Below are 18,701 nucleotides of genomic sequence, written 5' to 3' on the forward strand. Positions count from 1 at the left end.
GTGAAGGTGCTGTGTTTAAAGAGGTGGAGTTATGCAGATCTAAAACGCGTGGATTGCAGCAGCAGCAAGCCGAAAAGTGCAGGCATGTAAGGGATCTAGAGGTTGACAACATGTCTTCTTAACGGGAGTCCAGGAGCTCATCTCCACAAATGGACTTTTCAGGATCCTTGGGTGGCTCCGTAGTTTGAAACCAATTCTGGTTATCGCTTCTCGGCCTTTTGGCTAAGATCAAGTGTAGTATCTGTTCTTATCAGTTTAATATCTGATACGTCCCCTATCTGGGGACCATATATTAAATGGATTTTTAGAACAGGGAGATGGAAAAAGAGCTTGCTCTGTCCACTCCACGCATTGACCTGGTATTGCAGCATCTCCAGGACCGGTGCACCCCTTCTTTAATGCAGTTTCTAAAATCAGAAAGAATTGAATTCAATGTTTTTTGTTCATTTTGCTTGTTTGTCGGATTTTGGGATGGACTCTTTGGCTTTGCTTTTCTTCTCCTCATTGGATTTTTCATGTTCAAAGTTGCAGAAGCCAGATTACAAGCTCATTTTGGTTCAACTTCAGCAACTGTGCATTGCATTGTCATGTAATGTGATGCAATGCTATCTTTCTAGCTCTCCCTTTTTACTTCCTTTTGGATAAACAGACATATTAGGCAAGCATTTTGGAGCTTTCACCTAAATAACTACAGGTGGTGAGATAAGCTGCACAATATAATTGACCTTTCAGTATATTGTTGCACACACACCATCTATTTAGCAAATGCCCTTGTTATCAACAGCAGCCTTTTAAACTCACCTGAGCTAACAGGTATGTGCGCTGGTTACTCTGCTGCGCTTAAAATTTCTTTTTTGGTTTGCTACAATGCCTTTTCTGAAACGTTGTCTCCCTCTGCTGGAACACTGACTTCTTTCATTTAATGCCTGCAGACTATAAAAGAGAACCCAACCCAAAAAGTTTGGTTGATTAGTCTGTGGCATTCTGTTAAACTGTTGCTTATGGCGGTCTCTGTGAGCTTCTCAGCGACATTCAGCCAGCCAGGTATCCTGCCTGCAGTAGATGGAATGTGGCAATGGAACGCTGGCTGCGCGTGTCATAATAGGCTCTGAGCCTTTATATACCTGTGCACAGCAGCAGCCACCTTCAGTCTGCTGCTGGACAGCCAGCAGCAGCAGCAGCAGGAGAGGTATGTAATCAGGAGCCCTCCTGCTAAGGGTAGACAGCTGCTCGTTCCACACCACCCCCGCCTTAATTGGTTCTCCTCCCTTCCAACGGTGTTGAGGCGGGTGGGAACAGCAGGGGGTGAAGGTGCTGTGTTTAAAGAGGTGGAGTTATGCAGATCTAAAACGCGTGGATTGCAGCAGCAGCAAGCCGAAAAGTGCAGGCATGTAAGGGATCTAGAGGTTGACAACATGTCTTCTTAACGGGAGTCCAGGAGCTCATCTCCACAAATGGACTTTTCAGGATCCTTGGGTGGCTCCGTAGTTTGAAACCAATTCTGGTTATCGCTTCTCGGCCTTTTGGCTAAGATCAAGTGTAGTATCTGTTCTTATCAGTTTAATATCTGATACGTCCCCTATCTGGGGACCATATATTAAATGGATTTTTAGAACAGGGAGATGGAAAAAGAGCTTGCTCTGTCCACTCCACGCATTGACCTGGTATTGCAGTATCTCCAGGACCGGTGCACCCCTTCTTTAATGCAGTTTCTAAAATCAGAAAGAATTGAATTCAATGTTTTTTGTTCATTTTGCTTGTTTGTCGGATTTTGGGATGGACTCTTTGGCTTTGCTTTTCTTCTCCTCATTGGATTTTTCATGTTCAAAGTTGCAGAAGCCAGATTACAAGCTCATTTTGGTTCAACTTCAGCAACTGTGCATTGCATTGCCATGTAATGTGATGCAATGCTATCTTTCTAGCTCTCCCTTTTTACTTCCTTTTGGATAAACAGACATATTAGGCAAGCATTTTGGAGCTTTCACCTAAATAACTACAGGTGGTGAGATAAGCTGCACAATATAATTGACCTTTCAGTATATTGTTGCACACACACCATCTATTTAGCAAATGCCCTTGTTATCAACAGCAGCCTTTTAAACTCACCTGAGCTAACAGGTATGTGCGCTGGTTACTCTGCTGCGCTTAAAATTTCTTTTTTGGTTTGCTACAATGCCTTTTCTGAAACGTTGTCTCCCTCTGCTGGAACACTGACTTCTTTCATTTAATGCCTGCAGACTATAAAAGAGAACCCAACCCAAAAAGTTTGGTTGATTAGTCTGTGGCATTCTGTTAAACTGTTGCTTATGGCGGTCTCTGTGAGCTTCTCAGCGACATTCAGCCAGCCAGGTATCCTGCCTGCAGTAGATGGAATGTGGCAATGGAACGCTGGCTGCGCGTGTCATAATAGGCTCTGAGCCTTTATATACCTGTGCACAGCAGCAGCCACCTTCAGTCTGCTGCTGGACAGCCAGCAGCAGCAGCAGCAGGAGAGGTATGTAATCAGGAGCCCTCCTGCTAAGGGTAGACAGCTGCTCGTTCCACCCCACCCCCCGCCTTAATTGGTTCTCCTCCCTTCCAATGGTGTTGAGGCGGGTGGGAACAGCAGGGGGTGAAGGTGCTGTGTTTAAAGAGGTGGAGTTATGCAGATCTAAAACGCGTGGATTGCAGCAGCAGCAAGCCGAAAAGTGCAGGCATGTAAGGGATCTAGAGGTTGACAACATGTCTTCTTAACGGGAGTCCAGGAGCTCATCTCCACAAATGGACTTTTCAGGATCCTTGGGTGGCTCCGTAGTTTGAAACCAATTCTGGTTATCGCTTCTCGGCCTTTTGGCTAAGACCAAGTGTCTTGTCTGGGGTCCTTGAGTGTTTTCCCTTGGCCTTCCGGCATCGCCATCTTGATGGCTTAAGCCGGTTGCTGCTTTAGGGGGAGAACGAGGAGGAACGAGAGAGTGATCATAATGGGCGTGAAGATACGCTATGCTGGGACCGATGACAATCGGGTTCGCAATGCATTCCGCATTGAAGTTGATGCTGCTGTCAGAGAGCGTTTCAATCTGTCGTATATGGTGCACGAGGTGATCTTCAAAATCCTGGAAGTGACAAGAGAAAACATCGTCTGCCTGCAGGAATCCCGGAAAGAAGGATGGTATGTCTTGGTGTTGCAATCTATGGCGGCTTGCCGGAACCTGTATAAGAAGTTGAGGGAGCAGGAGAAGAATCCAACCTTGCATGGTTTGACTTTTACAGTCTTGTACTCCAAAGGTGATGTTCCCCTAGTCATATTTATGTATATTCCCTTTGTGCACGAACATGACATTGCGACTTTTCTTAAGAGGCATTGTGACTTTGTGAGCAACAGTCACAAAATCATGAACGAGGAGAACTTATGGACTGGCAAATACAGATATTTTGTCAGATTTGGGGAAAGTTCTTCGGAGCCTGGAGGTGTTCATTACCCTCCCCAAAGTTTCTCTATCGGGAGAGATAGGGGTATTCTCTTCTTTCCTGAGGCCCCAGTTTTTTGCAGGAAATGTAAGAAGTACGGACACTTACAAGAGGTTTGTACTGCTGTGCCTGTTTGCTCCAAGTGCAACCAAAGTGGGCATGTTGCTAAGGACTGTACCAATCCAATTGTTTGCAATGCTTGTGGTATGGAGGGGCATGCCTTTAAGGATTGTACTCGTCGTGCGAACGAGGGCAAGGCAAGGGCATACTCTGAGGTGGTCTCGAACTCTCCGAGGCCTAAGAGTGTGGCACCTGAGGCCGCAGTTTCTTCCAGGGTGAAGGTAGTGGAACAGCGTGTGGAGACTGCTCCAGTGAGGGCGTCTGCTGACCTACTGGTGGAGCCCGGGAGAGTGGAAGAGGTTCTGGCAGCTGAGATGGACATTTCTTCCTATCAGGGGGGTTTCATTGACTCCTTTTGTGAAGAACGTGAGGGAGCCTTGGAAATCCCAGGGGACCCGGCTCTCAGTTGGAGCAGTGAAAGTATGGATGAAGAGGGAGCTGGAGGTCAAGGAGACTTCACTGAGACTGGGGTGAGGTCTTCTGAGGAACCGGACCGCGCTAAGAATAAAAGGGCCCGGTTGTCTGAACCATCAAGTAGCCAATGCGTGGCAAGTCCGGTGAGTGAGCGGGATTACCCAGTGGTTTCTCTTTCTCCTGCGTCAACGGCTTACCTGGAGGAGAATTTGGAGTCCACTATCTTTCAGCTAAGTGGGAGTTCGCCGGATGACAAAGGATAAGGAAGGCATGTTTTTTTGCTGAGACTGGTGTTTCTGGTTTTTGAGCCAAAGAATGGTCTCTAATCCAAATTGGGACATTGCGTCCCTTAATGTAAGACTTTTAAAGTCTAGAGTTAGAAGATCTGTGATTCTGGACTTCTTACATAACCATTCTTTTGATATTATGTGTCTACAGGAGTGTGGTATAGAAGAACCCCTGGAAGACGCTGATTGGCCATATGGCCAGCATATCTGGTCTGGCTCTAGTGGGAATAAAAATGATGGAGTTGGGATAGTATTAAATAATAGAAATTTTGTTTTTGAATATTGTAAGGTAATAGAGGTGGGTCGTTGCATCTCTGCAGTTGTGTGTGGGAGGGGGTGGAAAGTTAAAATTATAAATATTTATGGTCCTACAAAAAAAGAAGACAGGTTAAGTTTATTAGATAAATTATGTTTAGAATTACCTGGTAGGATCCCTGTGATAGTAACAGGTGATTTTAACTGTGTAACTGAGGGGAAAGTTGATGCCTCAGGAAAAAAATTGGCAAACATTATTTCTGATTTTTTCTTTTTTGATGCTGCTGAGGTTTATTTGGGGAAGCCACCACCACCAACCTATAAAGCTGACAGGGGTGGGATAACATCTAGGATTGATAGGATGTTTTTTTCTAAAAATATAATATGTGATGGTTTTTCTCAATTTTCAGTTCCTTTTTCGGACCATGTGTGCCTGAAAGGTGAGTTTAGAGGGGATTTAAGGCGGGTGCATGGGAGAGGTGTGTGGAAATTGAATGTGAGTTTGCTTGAGGATGAGAGAATTGTGAATGATTTTCAGAAAAAATATAGTTGGTGTAAATCTCAAAAGAGTAAGTTTGAAAGTGTGTTGGTGTGGTGGGATTGGATGAAGTATGAAGTGCAAAAGTTTTTTCGTCGATGGGGCTATAAAAAGGCTGCCATGGTTAGGAGTCAATATAAAGATTTAATGATGAGGGTGGAATGGCTGGAGAAAATGAGGATGTGTGGTGTGGATGTGGATGATTTGTTAAGAAGTGCGAGAGAGGATTTGAAGAGGACTTTGGAGAGGAAGGGAAGGGAAATAATTTTTAGGTCAAAGGTGGTCCATCTTGATAAAGATGAAAAGTGTTCAAGATATTTCTTTAAAAAAATAAATGGTAAGAAGGAGGGTATGGAGGAGATTTTTGATGTGGATGGTGTTTGTGTGAGTGGCGAGGATGTAATGAAGGAAGTGGTCACGTTTTATGCTGAGTTGTTTGGCAGGAAGTGGGTGGATGAGAGTTTGAAAGAAGAAGTGCTTAAGACTTTGGATTGTAAGGTGGATAAGGATGGATGTTCTGGTCTATGTGAGGCAGTGATTGAGGAGGAAGTTAAGAAAGCGGTGTTTGGTGCAAGGAAAAATGTGACGCCTGGGAAGGATGGTTTGCCTGTGGAGCTATATGTTATGATGTGGGAAGTGATGGGTATGGATTTAGTGGAAGTGTGTCAGTTTATGTGGGAGAATGGGATGCTTGCGGGTTCAATGAAGGAGGGAGTGGTGGTCTTAATCCATAAGAAAGGGGATAAAAGGTGTTTGAGTAATTGGAGGCCAATTACGCTTCTGAACGCCGATTACAAGATATTCAGTAAAATTTTGGCGTGTCGGATGCGTGTGGTTATAGCTGATGTGATTGGTAAAGATCAAGTGTGTGCAGTGCCTGGTAGATGTATGACAGATAATCTGTGTCTTTTAAGAGATGTGTTGTGGGATTGTAAAGTAAGAAAGCAGAAGTGTATGGTGATGGCTGTTGACTTTGAAAAGGCGTTTGATCGCGTGTCTCATGTGTTTCTATTTGAGGTTTTGCGTAGAATGGGTTTTCCGGAGAAATTTGTGCGTGCCGTGAGAGGATTGTATGGGGAGGTGGTGAGTGAATTTCTGGTGAATGGGTTTTTGAGTGAGAAAGTGTGTATTAGGTCTGGTGTGAGGCAAGGTTGTCCCATGTCACCGGTATTATTTGTGTGTGTGATTGAGCCACTGCTGTGTATGATTCGGAAAGAGAAAGTGGTGCGTGGTTTGTTAGTGCCGGGGAGTGGTGGAATGACTGTGAAAGTGTTAGGATGTATGGATGATGTAGTAGTGGTGAGTGAGAGTGTGGCCTCTATGGAGAGAGTAAAATTGTTGTTGAATTTTTTTTGTGGCGCGTCAGCGTTTCGTGTGAATTGGAACAAATGCATGTTTAAATGTTTTGGTGACAATAGGATTAAGATGGATGGTGTGGCTGGTGTGGATGGTGCAATTAAAGTGTTGGGAGTTTTTTTTAATGATGATTTGAAAGGTTATGAGAGTTGGGATGAATGTGGTGAGCGGATTGTGCGGAAGATGAATTTTTGGAAGTTACGTTCTTTGTCTTTGGTAGGGAAGGTTCTTATTATTAAGGCTGTTATTCTCCCTATTTTGCTTTATGTTTCTTGTATTTTTCCAGTGCCCTATAGGAAAATTAAAAAAGTGGAGAAACTAATTTTTGTGTTTTTTTGGGGCAGTAGGATGGAAAGACTTAAGAGAGAGATTTTGTTTAAGCAATATTTGTATGGGGGACTGAAGTTTCCGAATATTGAAGTGTTTCTAACATTGCATTTTATTAAGACTACGGTCATTTTGATTGGGAAGAATAATAAAGGGGCATTTATGTGTAAGTATTTGGCTGGATGGATGCTGTATGGTCTGAATTGGGTGAAGCGTGATAAGAATGTGCCTGTTGCTTTTAAGTGTCCTGAGTGGTATGGTTTGATTGAGAAGTTTGTGAGGAAGAATGATTTGTTAGCAGTTGCAATGAAAGACTTTACGTTTGTTAAGAAGGTGATGGGGAAGATGTGTGTGAATGAGTGTGAGAGTAATGTGGTGGGATTGCGTTCTATGGAAGTTGCGCGGGTATGGAAGAAGTTAAGCATTCAAGGTGTGTCGAATAGACAGCGAGATATAGTTTGGATGGGCCTTCATAATATTTTGCCAGTGAGGGATTTTCAGAAGAAAAGAGATCTCATAAGATCTGCAGTATGTCCAAGGGATGGTTGTGGAGCGAATGAGACGGTGAGGCACCTTATGTGGGATTGTAATTTTGCGTATGATGTGTGGAAAGGTGTGGGTGGACTGTGTAAAGGGATTGCTGGTGTGAAGTTTATTGATTGGAGAGTGGCTATGTTTGGTTTTGGTGCTAGTCGTCGTGGCCTAGAAAGGATGATGTGGTTTATTATGGTGTGTGTGCAGGAGAGCTTATGGGATGTGAGAAATTTGTGTGTGTTTAAAAAGGTAAATTTAACAGTAAATGATTGTATTAGGTTGATCTTAGCAAAACTATATGTAATCTATTTGTGGGATACAAGAGAAGGTGGTGGTGGTGGAACAGATTCTGAAGGTGTGTGGAAATACCTTAAGTGGCAGGATATGGTTAAATACCGTTGATATTTTTTCTGGAAATGTCTCTGGCATAGGATTACTTGTTTGTATTTTTGTTGAATAATACTTTAATAAAGAAACCACAATGATGTTTATGAAGTGGCAGTATAACTTATGACGAAGTCTGGTTAACTGTTTGCTTATATCTAAACCTGAGTGGTTAAAAAAAAAAAAAAAAAAAAAAAAAAAAAAAAATCTGTTCTTATCAGTTTAATATCTGATACGTCCCCTATCTGGGGACCATATATTAAATGGATTTTTAGAACAGGGAGATGGAAAAAGAGCTTGCTCTGTCCACTCCACGCATTGACCTGGTATTGCAGTATCTCCAGGACCGGTGCACCCCTTCTTTAATGCAGTTTCTAAAATCAGAAAGTATTGAATTCAATGTTTTTTGTTCATTTTGCTTGTTTGTCGGATTTTGGGATGGACTCTTTGGCTTTGCTTTTCTTCTCCTCATTGGATTTTTCATGTTCAAAGTTGCAGAAGCCAGATTACAAGCTCATTTTGGTTCAACTTCAGCAACTGTGCATTGCATTGCCATGTAATGTAACGCAATGCTATCTTTCTAGCTCTCCCTCTTTACTTCCTTTTGGATAAACAGACATATTAGGCAAGCATTTTGGAGCTTTCACCTAAATAACTACAGGTGGTGAGATAAGCTGCACAATATAATTGACCTTTCAGTATATTGTTGCACACACACCATCTATTTAGCAAATGCCCTTGTTATCAACAGCAGCCTTTTAAACTCACCTGAGCTAACAGGTATGTGCGCTGGTTACTCTGCTGCGCTTAAAATTTCCTTTTTGGTTTGCTACAATGCCTTTTCTGAAACGTTGTCTCCCTCTGCTGGAACACTGACTTCTTTCAATTAATGCCTGCAGACTATAAAAGAGAACCCAACCCAAAAAGTTTGGTTGATTAGTCTGTGGCATTCTGTTAAACTGTTGCTTATGGCGGTCTCTATGAGCTTCTCAGCGACATTCAGCCAGCCAGGTATCCTGCCTGCAGTAGATGGAATGTGGCAATGGAACGCTGGCTGCGCGTGTCATAATAGGCTCTGAGCCTTTATATACCTGTGCACAGCAGCAGCCACCTTCAGTCTGCTGCTGGACAGCCAGCAGCAGCAGGAGAGGTAAGTAATCAGCAGCCCTCCTGCTAAGGGTAGACAGCTGCTCGTTCCACCCCACCCCCCGCCTTAATTGGTTCTCCTCCCTTCCAATGGTGTTGAGGCGGGTGGGAACAGCAGGGGGTGAAGGTGCTGTGTTTAAAGAGGTGGAGTTATGCAGATCTAAAACGCGTGGATTGCAGCAGCAGCAAGCCGAAAAGTGCAGGCATGTAAGGGATCTAGAGGTTGACAACATGTCTTCTTAACGGGAGTCCAGGAGCTCATCTCCACAAATGGACTCTTCAGGATCCTTGGGTGGCTCCGTAGTTCGAAACCAATTCTGGTTATCGCTTCTCGGCCTTTTGGCTAAGATCAAGTGCAGTGATCTAGCGGTTTCTGCCTTGGTCTTGGCTGGGAGGCGCTTGGGGTACCCGGCTCCTTGGCCTGGGGGGATCGCTACACTTATCGGTGGAGCTAAACCCCCCTGCTGCTATTAGGGAGTCGGATTAGTCCCTGGGCAACGAGAGGCGATCACCTTGTCACCACACATAGCTGTGGGGGGCAACTGTCGCCACACATAGCTGTGGTGGCAACATTTGGAGGATTAAAAGGAAAAAACGGAAGGAAAACGGATCGTTGAGATGGAGTTTTGGAAAAAGAAGAGATGCTTACGTTTTTTTGTGAAACGGGAGACGGAAGAAACTTTTTTGGAAGAAAAATGGATTCTGGAAATTTTGAGGAAATATGAAGTTTTGGAGAAGGATATCTACTGTATGCAAGAAATAAAGCAAGGTAAAGTTTGTGATGTGACTCTAGTTTCTGAGGAAAAGTGCATTCATTTTTTCAAAGGCTGGAGTGAAGAGGATTCTGGGAAAATTGGAGTAAGTGCATCATTCATGGGGAAACCGAAGAGTGTGATAATTTACATGGACAATCCGTTTGTGGAAATAGAGGAGATAATGGTTTTTTTGGAATCTAAATGTAAGATGGTAAAGTTTCAGAAATTATACAGGAACAAAGTTGGTATTTGGAACGGAAAGAGACGTTTTTTGGTGTGGACAACAGGAGAAGAAAATTTGCATAATGGGAGGATTATGGTAAACGGGAGTTCTGGGTATTGTTACATGGAAAGCAGCAAAGGAACTTTTGAAAAGAACTTTGGAGGACAAAAGGAAGATATTGGTGATAAAATGAAGAAGGAAGTTGATGCGATAATTATAGAGGAGAATAAGCAGGGAAAAGAAGTTGAAAGTTTAAAGGTGAAATTGAAGAAAAAGGTAACGGTACAGGAAAATTGTGGATCAAGGAAAGTATCTGGTGAAAAGAAAGAAGTAAAAGAGGAAAAGGGTAAAGTGTTGGAGAAGGTGGTGACTTTCAGAGATGATGAGGAAGAGTATGATTGGGAACAGATGCGGTTAGAGCATGAGGAGGAAGAAAAGAAGTTAAGGGGTTTTGTTGGGAGGAAAGTAAAAGAGAAAAAGGGGATATTTAGTTTGGAAAACCGGGTGAAGTAATGTCAGTTGTGATTTGTTTGGAAACTGTTGAAACTGCAAACGAATTGTTATGTTTAACTTTATATATATTAATTCAAATGAAAAAATATAAATATAATATCTAAACACGATGATGGAACTAAAATCTTGAGTTTGGTGATATATGATTTAAGATTATAAAACTTAATTTCTGAGTGTTTGGAAAAAAAAAAAAAAAAAAAAAAAAATCTGTTCTTATCAGTTTAATATCTGATACGTCCCCTATCTGGGGACCATATATTAAATGGATTTTTAGAACAGGGAGATGGAAAAAGAGCTTGCTCTGTCCACTCCACGCATTGACCTGGTATTGCAGTATCTCCAGGACCGGTGCACCCCTTCTTTAATGCAGTTTCTAAAATCAGAAAGTATTGAATTCAATGTTTTTTGTTCATTTTGCTTGTTTGTCGAATTTTGGGATGGACTCTTTGGCTTTGCTTTTCTTCTCCTCATTGGATTTTTCATGTTCAAAGTTGCAGAAGCCAGATTACAAGCTCATTTTGGTTCAACTTCAGCAACTGTGCATTGCATTGCCATGTAATGTAACGCAATGCTATCTTTCTAGCTCTCCCTCTTTACTTCCTTTTGGATAAACAGACATATTAGGCAAGCATTTTGGAGCTTTCACCTAAATAACTACAGGTGGTGAGATAAGCTGCACAATATAATTGACCTTTCAGTATATTGTTGCACACACACCATCTATTTAGCAAATGCCCTTGTTATCAACAGCAGCCTTTTAAACTCACCTGAGCTAACAGGTATGTGCGCTGGTTACTCTGCTGCGCTTAAAATTTCTTTTTTGGTTTGCTACAATGCCTTTTCTGAAACGTTGTCTCCCTCTGCTGGAACACTGACTTCTTTCAATTAATGCCTGCAGACTATAAAAGAGAACCCAACCCAAAAAGTTTGGTTGATTAGTCTGTGGCATTCTGTTAAACTGTTGCTTATGGCGGTCTCTGTGAGCTTCTCAGCGACATTCAGCCAGCCAGGTATCCTGCCTGCAGTAGATGGAATGTGGCAATGGAACGCTGGCTGCGCGTGTCATAATAGGCTCTGAGCCTTTATATACCTGCGCACAGCAGCAGCCACCTTCAGTCTGCTGCTGGACAGCCAGCAGCAGCAGGAGAGGTAAGTAATCAGCAGCCCTCCTGCTAAGGGTAGACAGCTGCTCGTTCCACCCCACCCCCCGCCTTAATTGGTTCTCCTCCCTTCCAACGGTGTTGAGGCGGGTGGGAACAGCCGGGGGTGAGGGTGCTGTGCTAAAAGAGGTGGAGTTATGCAGATCTAAAACGCGTGGATTGCAGCAGCAGCAAGCCGAAAAGTGCAGGCATGTGAGGGATCTAGAGGTTGACAACATGTCTTCTTAACGGGAGTCCAGGTGGCCATCTCCACAAATGGACTTTTCAGGATCCTTGGGTGGCACCGTAGTCCGAAACCAATTCTGGTTATCGCTTCTCGGCCTTTTGGCTAAGATCAAGTGTAGTATCTGTTCTTATCAGTTTAATATCTGATACGTCCCCTATCTGGGGACCATATATTAAATGGATTTTTAGAACAGGGAGATGGAAAAAGAGCTTGCTCTGTCCACTCCACGCATTGACCTGGTATTGCAGTATCTCCAGGACCGGTGCACCCCTTCTTTAATGCAGTTTCTGAAATCAGAAAGAATTGAATTCAATGCTTTTTGTTCATTTTGCTTGTTTGTCGGATTTTGGGATGGACTCTTTGGCTTTGCTTTTCTTCTCCTCATTGGATTTTTCACGTTAAAAGTTGCAGATGCCAGATGACAAGCTCATTTTGGTTCAACTTCAGCAACTGTGCATTGCATTGCCATGTAATGTAATGCAATGCTATCTATCTAGCTCTCCCTCTTTACTTCCTTTTGGATAAACAGACATATTAGGCAAGCATTTTGGAGCTTTCACCTAAATAACTACAGGTGGTGAGATAAGCTGCACAATATAATTGACCTTTCAGTATATTGTTGCACACACACCATCTATTTAGCAAATGCCCTTGTTATCAACAGCAGCCTTTTAAACTCACCTGAGCTAACAGGTATGTGAGCTGGTTACTCTGCTGCGCTTAAAATTTCTTTTTTGGTTTGCTACAATGCCTTTTGTGAAACGTTGTCTCCCTCTGCTGGAACACTGACTTCTTTCATTTAATGCCTGCAGACTATAAAAGAGAAACCAACCCAAAAAGTTTGGTTGATTAGTCTGTGGCATTCTTTTAAACTGTTGCTTATGGCGGTCTCTGTGAGCTTCTCAGTGACATTCAGCCATCCAGGTATCCCGCCTGCAGTAGATGGAATGTGGCAATGGAACGCTGGCTGCGCGTGTCATAATAGGCTCTGAGCCTTTATATACCTGCGCACAGCAGCAGCCACCTTCAGTCTGCTGCTGGACAGCCAGCAGCAGCAGCAGGAAAGGTAAGTAATCAGCAACCCTCCTGCTAAGGGTAGACAGCTGCTCGTTCCACCCCCCCCCCCGCCTTAATTGGTTCTCCTCCCTTCCAACGGTGTTGAGGCGGGTGGGAACAGCCGGGGGTGAGGGTGCTGTGCTAAAAGAGGTGGAGTTATGCAGATCTAAAACGCGTGGATTGCAGCAGCAGCAAGCTGAAAAGTGCAGGCATGTAAGGGATCTAGAGGTTGACAGCATGTCTTCTTAACGGGAGTCCAGGTGGACATCTCCACAAATGGACTTTTCAGGATCCTTGGGTGGCACCGTAGTCCGAAACCAATTCTGGTTATCGCTTCTCGGCCTTTTGGCTTAGATCTTGTATCTGGTCAAAAGGATCCTATAGTGTCTCCCCCTCGGCCTTGCAGCATCGCCACTTAGGTGGCTTAAGCTGCCTGCTGCTATTGGGGGGGGTCCAGAGGAAACGAGAGGTGATAATGGGCGTCAAGATTCGCTATGCCGGGACCGATGATATTCGGGTCAAAAATGCTTTTCGCATTGATATTGAGGAGTCGAGGAGGAATTTCTTTAACCTGCGGTTCTTGGTGGAAGTCGTCATCTTCAAGATTTTGAATGTTGGTCGTGGAGACATCATTTGCCTACAGGAGTTCCCAAAGAATGGCCGGTACGTTTTAGTCCTTGATCGTATGGCAGCTTGCCAGAATCTTTTCAAGACTCTAAAGGATCAGCAAGCCTTGGATCATCCGGCTCTTGATGGGCTTACATTCACGGTATTGTATACTAAGGGGGAAGTGCCAGTTATTGTGTTTATGCACAACCCCCTTGTGGATGTGGAGGACATTACTAGATTCCTGAACCGTCATTGCAGCTATGTGTCCTACTCACACAAGGTGAGGAATGAGGTGGGCTTGTGGACTGGCAAACACAAATTTTTTGTACGGTTCCAGGAGGACCCCCAGGGACCTGGGGGTATCCACTACCCTCCCCTCAGTTTTGCCATCGGGAGGGATAGAGGGTATATGTATTTTCCTGGTGCTCCGCGTTTTTGCAGGAAGTGTAAATCCTTTGGACACTACCAAGAGGACTGCACGGTGGAGAAGTTTTGTGGGAAATGCAATAAAGAGGGTCATCTGGCAATGGAGTGTACTAACTCCATGGTTTGTAATGCATGTGGCGAGGAGGGACACGCTTTCAAGGACTGTCCCCATCGTTCCAGGTCATATGCAGAGGCCGTGTCCCCACGTCCTACTACTGCCGCCACTATTGGTGAGGCGATCGAGGCAGTAAGGAACTTCATGGAAGAGATGGAGCAAGCACCCGATCCTGCTGGTGGAAGCGCTGTTGAGATAGAGCCTGCAGATATGTCAATTCTGCTTGATGTGAGTGGTGAGGGAGAAGTGAGCGGTTCACTCTCCACAACGCCGGTGTTGGCTTTGGAAAGCTCAGAGGCAATTCATGAAGGTGGTGGTGGCCAGGGTGACTTCACCGGGGCTGTGGTGAGGCCCCCTGATGAGGACTCTGATGTGTCTTCTGCAAAGAAGTTCCGGCCAGATTTTTCACCTGCCAGTATTGGGAGCATCAGCCCCTTAAGTGATAGGAGCTATCCCGAGAGCTACAGTGCCTCTCCTAGGAGGTCTTTTTTGGAGGAGGGGGCCAGCATTCTCTGCTTAACATCAGGAATCGAGTTTCAAGACGAGAAAGGTTGACTCTTCGGTGGGGGGTATGTTCTTTTTTACCGAATATGGTTAAAAAATGGGCTCCAACGTGGGCTGTAGTGTACTGTCAATAAATGTAAGGCTTATAAAATCTAAGCCTAGAAGATTGGCTATACTGGAAGAACTAAAAAATCTTGGAGCAAATATTTACTGTCTGCAAGAGTGCGGAATTGAAGAGTCACCTCCTGAAAAGGACTGGGTATATGGGTATAGCATTTGGTCAGGTTCAATGACAAACAAAAATGATGGTGTGGGGATTTTGTTGGGGAATAGGGATTTAAGTTTTGAAAATTATATGGTGGTGGAGCCAGGTCGTTGTATAATGGCAGTGGTTAAGGGGAGAGGGTGGAGGGTGAAAATTGTTAACGTGTATTGTCCAATTAACAAAGGGGATAGGTTAGCACTATTAGAGAAAATACGTTTATTTTTGCCTGGAAGGATTCCAATATTATTAGTTGGTGATTTCAATTGTGTTTCTGAAGGGGAAATTGATGTCACGGGTAAGGTCCTTAATCAAATTACATCTGATTTTTCTTTTTTAGATGCAGCGGAATTTTTGAGTAAGCCACCACCGGCCACATATAGAGCTGATAGGGGAGGAATAGTGTCCAGGATTGACCGCATGCTGTATACAAATAGAGGTTTGGTGTGTAAATTTTTTAAACAGCATGTTTTTTCTTTCACAGACCATGAATGTTTGTGGGGTATGTTTGAAGGTGATAAAAAAATGGTGCATGGTGTTGGGGTATGGAAGCTAAATGTTAGGTTGTTAGAGGATGTTAGGGTTATGAGAGACTTCGAAAGTAAGTATGAATGGTGGAGGTCTAGGAAAAATAATTTTGTGGATGTGACTGTATGGTGGGATTGGGTGAAAGTGGAAATTAAGATTTTTTTTAGGAGGTGGGGTTATAAAAAAGCAGCAATTGAAAGAGGCAGATTTAAAGATTTAAATATGAGGATTGAGTGGTTACATAAAATGAGTATGAAAGGAATTGATGTTAGTGATCAACTCAGAGGAGCGAGAGATGAGATGAAGCGTGTTTTGGAAAAGCGTGGGAAGGAAATTAGTTTTAGGACGAGAGTTGAGCATTTGGATATGGATGAGAAGTGTACGAGGTACTTTTTTAAAAAAAATGTGCAGTAAAAAAGATGAGTTGGATGAGGTTGTAAATGATAATGGTATGACTGTGGTTGGAAGGGAAGTGTTGGATGAGGTACATAGTTTCTATAGTAGTTTATTTGAGTCTAAATGGGTGGATGGGGGTTTGAAAAAGCATGTGTTAGGTATGTTGGAGAGTCAGCTTGAATCAGGGGAACGTGAGTGTTTGAGTGAAGATATTGTTTTTGATGAGGTTAAAAAGGCGGTGGATGGTGCGAAAAAGAATAAAACACCTGGGAAAGATGGGTTGCCTGTGGAGTTTTATGTAAAAGCATGGGATGTGATTGGTGTTGATTTTGTGGAGGTATGTCAATATATGTGGATGAATGGTGTACTTTGTAATTCCATGAAAGAAGGAGTAGTTGTTTACTATATAAGAAGGGTGAGAAAAAGAATTTGCGTAATTGGAGGCCGATTACATTACTCAATGCAGATTATAAAGTCTTTAGCAAAATTCTGGCTAACCGTATGCGTGGGGTGATTGGAAGTGTGGTTGGTGATGATCAAGTGTGCGCGGTGCCAGGTAGGTGTATGACTGATAACCTCTTGTTGTTGAGGGACGTAATTGGAGATTGTATGTTTAGGAAGGGGAAATGTATGGTTTTTTGTGTGGATTTTGAGAAAGCTTTTGATAGAGTGTCGCATGCGTTTATGTTTGAGGTGTTAGTTAGGATGGGTTTTCCTAGTGTTTTTGTGAATGCCATAAGGTGTTTGTATGATGGTGTGGTGAGTGAAGTGTTAGTGAATGGATGTTTGAGTGAGAAGGTGTGCATAAAATCAGGGGTCAGGCAGGGGTGTCCGTTGTCCCCTGTCCTGTTTATAAGTGTGATTGAGCCCCTGTTGTGCATGATTCGGAAAGAGAAAGTGATGAATGGTCTTCTGATCCCAGGGAGTGGTGGAAAGACTGTAAAGGTAATGGGGTATATGGACGATGTTGTTGTGGTGAGTGATAATATGGCTGCTATGAATCGAGCAAGGTTGCTTTTAGATTTCTTTTGTGGTGCATCTGGTTTTAGGGTGAATTGGGGGAAGTGTAGCTTTAAGTGTTTCGGGGATTCGAGTGTTAGGATGGATGGTGTGATATGTGAAGAAGGTGCTATTAAGGTTTTGGGGGTGTGGTTTAACAAAGATCTGAAAGGGAATGAGAGATGGGATGAATGCGGTAAGAGGATTGAACAGAAGTTAAATTTTTGGAGGTTGCGGGACTTGACATTGTCAGGCAAAGTCCTTATTATTAAGTCAGTGATTCTTCCTATGTTACTTTTTGTGTCAGTGGTTTTTCCAGCCCCTTATAGGGGTTTTAGGCGGATTGAGAAGCTAATTTTTACGTTTTATTGGGGAAGTAAGATGGAAAAACTTAAAAGGGAATATTTGTGTAAGTTACGTGAACATGGGGGAATGGATTTCCCAAATTTTGAAATTTGTCTTGGTTTAAATTTTATTAAAACAGTGGTTGTTCTGTTAGGTAGGGATAACAAGACGGCTTATATGATTAAATATATGGCTGGATGGATGTTGTTTGGGTTGAAATGGATGAGAAGGGATGCAAGAGTGCCTGTTTCGTTTAAATGTCCAGTGTGGTATGAGTTTGTTGAAAAATTTGTTGTCAAGCATGATTTGTTGGATGTTCCTATGGGTGATTTCAAAGTGATAAGGAATGTAAGGAGAAGGATGCGAGTTAGAGAGTTTGAATGTAACATTAGGGGCTTGAGATCGAGTGAAGCGTTGTGTGTATGGAGGAACCTGAGTATAAAAGGAATATCGAATAGGCAGCGTGATATCGTATGGATGAGTTTGCATGAGATTTTGCCTGTGAGAGAGGTACAGAAGAGGAGGGATCTGATTAGAACAGAGGTATGTCCGAGGGATGGATGTGGGGCGAGTGAAACTGTTATGCATTTGGTTTGGAATTGTGATTATGCTCAGAGTGTTTGGAAGGGAGTGGGTGGTTTATGCAAGGAACTAGCGGGCGTGAATTTTATAAATTGGAGAGTGGTAATGTTTGGGATGGGTGCAAGTAGCCGGGTGAAAGAGAGATTGTTGTGGTTGATAATGGCATGTGTAATAGAAAGTCTGTGGGACGTTAGGAATTTGTGTTTATTTAAAAGGAAAATAATCTCAGTTAATAATTGTGTTAGGATGGTTTTGTCAAGGTTATACATAGTTTATTTATGGGATAGCCGTGGCGGTGGTGGCTCTGATTCAGAAGGTTTTTGGAAAGTCAAAAAATGGAGGTCACTGGTAAAGTACCAGTAAGTCCTTGTTTAAGTGTTGTGATCTGTCATTTTTTATGACAATGGTATGTTTTTATAGTTTTTGTCCATTCAAAAGGTCTTACAACTGTTTCAGTATAAAGTTATAAATATGAAATAAAGAAAGTACCATTATGATGTAAGACTGGGCAACGTAGTGTGAGTTTTTATACTATTGATTGTTGCTTGAAAAATTTTACTGAATAGTATAAAAAAAATAAAAAAAATAAAAAAATCTGTTCTTATCAGTTTAATATCTGATACGTCCCCTATCTGGGGACCATATATTAAATGGATTTTTAGAACAGGGAGATGGAAAAAGAGCTTGCTCTGTCCACTCCACGCATTGACCTGGTATTGCAGTATCTCCAGGACCGGTGCACCCCTTCTTTAATGCAGTTTCTAAAATCAGAAAGAATTGAATTCAATGCTTTTTGTTCATTTTGCTTGTTTGTCGGATTTTGTCATATTCTAGAATACACAATGCGTTAGAATCGGGCCACCATCTAGTAAACAATAATTCCAATCATAGACAAACCTCATGTGACACTGGATCAAACTGCCCGAACAGCTGCCCCATGGTGATGGCTTTAGGGTTCACTGTCCGGTAAATCACTTTTTCTTCTTCGCACCCTCGCTCATTCATAAGAGACAGCGTATCAGCGAGGACGTGGAGGACCTTCGTTTTTCCAGAGAACGGCTCTCCAACCAACATAAAACTGTACGGGATAAACAAAATGCAGCATGGTCCATTGTATAAAATGGAAACAGCGAAGAATAAATCCCCCGTCCCATGGACTTCTGTAGTTACAGCTTACCCGTTTCTGACAATCAT

The 18,701-nt window shown here is 43.0% G+C and overlaps 5 non-coding genes and 1 pseudogene across 5 annotated transcripts; all 6 read left to right on the forward strand.

The window, feature by feature from the left end:
• The first annotated feature begins 202 nt into the window (after positions 1–202).
• Positions 203–393, forward strand: LOC141246203 (U2 spliceosomal RNA). Its single transcript, XR_012309817.1, has one exon. It is a non-coding gene; the product is annotated as a U2 spliceosomal RNA (small nuclear RNA).
• Positions 394–1,507: 1,114 nt separating this feature from the next.
• LOC141246197 (U2 spliceosomal RNA) lies at positions 1,508–1,698 on the forward strand. Its single transcript, XR_012309812.1, has one exon. It is a non-coding gene; the product is annotated as a U2 spliceosomal RNA (small nuclear RNA).
• A 6,104-nt stretch (positions 1,699–7,802) lies between these two features.
• LOC141246224 (U2 spliceosomal RNA) lies at positions 7,803–8,022 on the forward strand (annotated as a pseudogene).
• A 2,437-nt stretch (positions 8,023–10,459) lies between these two features.
• On the forward strand, positions 10,460–10,658 carry LOC141246166 (U2 spliceosomal RNA). The gene has a single exon (XR_012309788.1). It is a non-coding gene; the product is annotated as a U2 spliceosomal RNA (small nuclear RNA).
• Positions 10,659–11,767: 1,109 nt separating this feature from the next.
• LOC141246198 (U2 spliceosomal RNA) lies at positions 11,768–11,958 on the forward strand. The gene has a single exon (XR_012309813.1). It is a non-coding gene; the product is annotated as a U2 spliceosomal RNA (small nuclear RNA).
• Positions 11,959–18,055: 6,097 nt separating this feature from the next.
• Positions 18,056–18,254, forward strand: LOC141246218 (U2 spliceosomal RNA). Its single transcript, XR_012309832.1, has one exon. It is a non-coding gene; the product is annotated as a U2 spliceosomal RNA (small nuclear RNA).
• Positions 18,255–18,701: the final 447 nt, after the last annotated feature.

Source organism: Phyllobates terribilis, unplaced genomic scaffold (assembly GCF_046119375.1).
Source record: "Phyllobates terribilis strain yellow unplaced genomic scaffold, ASM4611937v1 Scaffold_2348__1_contigs__length_138815, whole genome shotgun sequence".
Classification (NCBI taxonomy): Eukaryota; Metazoa; Chordata; class Amphibia; order Anura; family Dendrobatidae; genus Phyllobates; species Phyllobates terribilis.